The sequence below is a fragment of the Elephantulus edwardii genome, unplaced genomic scaffold (genome assembly GCF_000299155.1).
Source record: "Elephantulus edwardii isolate Elephantulus edwardi_28Jun2011 unplaced genomic scaffold, EleEdw1.0 scaffold00320, whole genome shotgun sequence".
Taxonomy (NCBI): domain Eukaryota; kingdom Metazoa; phylum Chordata; class Mammalia; order Macroscelidea; family Macroscelididae; genus Elephantulus; species Elephantulus edwardii.
The window spans coordinates 2,176,788-2,181,128 of NW_006400070.1; the positions used below are offsets into that span (position 1 = coordinate 2,176,788).

General features: G+C 34.2%; 1 pseudogene; it reads left to right on the top strand.

Moving 5' to 3' along the window:
- LOC102856983 overlaps positions 1 to 4,078 on the top strand; it is a 14,790-nt pseudogene extending 10,712 nt beyond the window's left edge.
- The last annotated feature ends 263 nt before the right edge of the window (positions 4,079 to 4,341 follow it).

Consider the following 4,341-nt stretch of genomic DNA (forward strand, 5'->3'; position numbering starts at 1 on the left):
AATTCATTATATTCTCCAGTATATGGAAGAGGTTTGTCTTTAGGCTTTGGAATTCTGTAAGGGCCTCTCCCAATAGAGGGTTGCCACAAACAACCATTACCTAACAGATAAACAATTCTTCCACCTGGTGTTCTCATGGTGGGGGGCAAGGGTTTGGGTTTTTCCTTTGAAGGAGTTCTTATAAGTCCTAGCAATATAGGAATCTCTGGGATTCTAGAGATCTTTGGGGTTTCCACCATTAATTCTTTTTGTTATAATGCATCCATAGATTCCCCTAAAATCATATAATCATAAAAACTTGAGAAGTTTTAGTAATGCTAAAAGAACCGGAGGTAATGTTTGCATATTAAAGTCGTCACCTCCATTTAGTTATTTCTGGGAACATCTAACAAACTTTTAGTAGGAACACTTTGTGTAAAAAACACAGCCTTTTTTCCCTGTCCCACATAGAAAACACAAAGAGACAATAGAAGAGAAATTACAGAAAGACCAAGAACAATCATGGAGAAAGCACAAGTGTGCCATACATACACATAGTGGTTGTACCATTTTACACTCCCACCAACAAGTGAATAAGGATTCCAGTTTCTCCACAACCTCACCAGCATTCGTTGTTTGCTGTTCTGTTAAATTTTCTATTCTTACTGGGGTGAGATGGTATCTCATAGTTGTTTTAATTTGCATCTCTCTTAGAGCTAGGGGTTTTGAACATTTCTTCATGTCTTTGTTTGCCATTTTCAAGTCTTTATTGGTGAAGTGTCTGTGCCCATTTTTCAATTAGGTTGTTTACCTTTATCTTATTGTGGCCTTGAGTATTCTAGTTTATCCTCTCAAGGTTGTAGGTTTTCCCAGAATACTTGGAAGGCTGTTCAAGTTGTGGATTAATACTTCTAGTTTCTTCCAAGCTTTTATCTCTAATGAAGTTGATAGTCCTTGATATTAGTCCTAGGTCTCTGATCCACTTTGAGTTGGTTTTTGTGTATCGTGTGAGACATGGGTCTTCTTTGAGTTTTCTGCGGATGGTTTTCCAATTTTACCAACAAAAGCATTTGTTTCCCCATTGAACTGACTTCATCTCCTTGTAAAAAATCAGTTGTCCATAGGTAAACGGGCTGATTTCTGACTTCTCAATTCTATTCCATTGGGAATGCTTTGCTTATACGAAGTCTCTCTCCATTCCAAATGAAACTGGAGATTGCCTTTTCCATCTCGTTGAAGAATGGAATTGGTATTTGTATTGAGATTGCATTGAACATGTAAATTGCCTTTGGTATTATTGCCATTTTTCACAATATGGAGTTTTCCTATCCATGAGCAAGAGATATTCTTCCACTTCTCAAGGTCTCTTTTTGTTTCTTGTAGTAATGCTTTGTAATTTTCTTTGAATAAGTCTTTTGTGTTTCTGGTTCGATTTACTCCCAGGTATTTAATCTTGTAGCTAGCTATTGTGATAGGTATTGTTTTTCTTAGAATACAGTTCTGTATTCTCTTTATCACTGTAGAGAAATCCATTTGATTTTTGTATGTTCACCTTGTCTCCTGCCACTTTGCTGAATTGTCCAGAAGTTTTCTTGCTGAATCTTTAGAATTTTCTAAGTATACTATCATATAAACTGCATAGAGAGATGATTTTATCTCCTCTTTGCCGATTTGGATACATTTTTCCTTTTCATGTCTTATTGCTACTGCTAAGACTTCTAATACAATATTAAATATGAGAGGTGATAGTGGGCATCCTTGCCTGGTTCCTGTTGTCAAGGGGAATGCCTTAAACTTCTCTCCATTGAGAACAATGTTAGCTCTCGGGTTTGTGCATATACTTTTTACCTTGTTGAGGAAATTCCCTTTTATTCCTATTTTGTTGAGTGTTTTAATCAAGAAAGGGTGTTGTATTTTGTCAAAGGCCTTTTCTGCATCAATTGACCTTATCATATTGTTCTTGTTCTTTCCTTTGTTAATGTGATTAATTACACTGATTGTTTTTCTTATGTTGAACCATACTTGCATACCTGTTATGAATCTCACTTGGTCATGGTGAATTATTTTTTGATGCATCATTGAATTTTGTTGGCCAGGATTTTATTCAGAATTTTTGCATCTATGTTCATGAGAGATATTGGCCTATATAGTTCTCTATCTTGGTGGCGTCTTTACTTGTTTTTGGTATCAAAGATAAGTTTATTTCATAGAATGAATCTGGGAGAATGCCAACTTTTTCTATTTTCTGAAATAGTTTATGTAGAATTTGTAACAGTTCTTCTCTGAGTGTTTGATAAAATTAACTTGTAAAACCATCTGTTCCAAGACTCTTCTTTTGGCTGGAAGTTGTTTTATTACCTTTTCAATGTCTTCTTTTGTAATGGGTCTGTTCAGCTTGTGTCAGTTTAGGTAGGTTGTGATTTTCTGAGTGTTTCTCTATTTCCTCTAGGATTTCAGTTTTGTTTGAGTATAGTTTTTCATAATATTCCATTGTTACATTTTTAATTTTAGTTGGTTCTGTTGTGACATTGCCTGTTTCATCCCTTATTTGGATTATTTGTGTCTTTGTTTTCTTTTGTTGGTTTTGCTAGTAGTTTGTTGATTTTATTGACCTTTTCAAAGAATCTGGTTTTGTTGATGTTTCAGTTATTTTGCTTTTCTATTTCATTTATTTCTGTCCAGATTTTTGTAACTTCAGTTTTTTTGGAGGGTGACAGGTTGTCTGGCTGTTCTTTTTCAGCATTCTGAAAATGTTTGGTTAGACAGTCAATGGTCATTTTTTCCCCATCTTTTTATGTGTTTGCTTATTGCTATAAATTTACCTCTAATTACTGCTTTGGCTGTTTCCTAGAGGTTTTGGTAAGTTGTATTTTCATTGCCATTTGTTTCAAGAAACTTTTTTATTTAATTTTTTATGTCTTCTAGTATCCACTAATGTTCAATCGGGGTGTTGTTTAGCTTCCAAATGTATGGTTTTTTCTTTTTTTATCCTCTTGTTACTAATCTCTAATTTTGTAGCATTGCAGTCTCAAAATACACTTTGTATTATTTCTATGCTTTTGAACTGATTGATGCTTGCCTAGTGTCCTAAAATGTGGTCTATTCTAGAGAATGTTCCATGCACATTGGAGAAAGTGGTTTTTTTTTTATTTTTTATGCATTAACCTATAAATACCTGTGAGATTAAGTTGGGGGGTTTTGTGGTTTAATTCCTCAGTATCTTTGTTGAGTTCCTTTCTGGAAGTTCTGTCTTTTCTTGAGCATGGCATATTCAAATGTCCAACTACTATAGTAGTATTGTCTATTTTCTTTTTTTAGGTTTGTTAATGTTTGTTTTATATATTTTGCATGTCTTTCAATTGGTGCATAGATATTTATTATTATTATATTTTTTTATGTTGACCCCTTAATCATTATGTAGAACATAATGTTCTACATAACATTATGTAGAACATCCTTGTTTTTTATGATGGTTTTGTATAGAAATATATATTTTTTAAATTAATATAATCACTCCTGCTGTTTTCTGGTTGCCATTTGCTTGGGGTTTCTCCCCACCTTTTTATTTTTAATTTTTCTTTATCTTCATTTTTCAGGTGTGTCTCTTATAGACAGTATATTGATGGATTTTGGGGTTTTTTGTTCAATCTGCTACTCTTCTTCTCTTCAATAGTGTGTTTAAACCATTTATATTCAGTATGATTATTGAGAAGCAAGGTTTCATTGCAATCATTTTGTTGAGTTTTTTTTGGTGTTGTTGCTAGTTACTCTGGCTCATCCTGCTTTCTGTGGCACCTCTGTAAGAAGGATGTCTCTCTGTGTTTCCTACAATGCTGGTCTTGTTTTTACAAACTCTCTTAGGTACTGTTTTTCTGGAATATCTTGATCTCTCCATATGTCATGGACAGTTTTGCTGGGTATAACAGTCGTGGTTGACAGTTGTGATCTTTGAGTGTTTGATATATGTCATTCCATTGTCTTCTTGCTTGCATGCTTTCTGCTGAGAAATCAGCACTTAATCTTTGATCTTCCTTATAGGATACTCTTTGTTTATCCCTTATTGCTTTTAGATTACTCTCCTTATTTTCGTTCTAGATAATTTGACTATGATATGCTTTGGCATTTTTCTTTTGGTGTCTTTTTTATCTAGTGTTCTCTCAGCTTCTTGCATATATATTCTCTCATTTTTCATTATGCCTGGGAAATTTTCTTCTGGTTATTCTTCCACAACTTTTGTGGTGCCCTTACTTGCTTCTTTCTGCTCTGGAATTCTGATTGTTGTTGTTTTTGTTATGTGCCGTCAAGTCGTTTCCGACTCATAGCGACCCTATGCACAACAGCCCTAAACCCTGCTCTATCCTG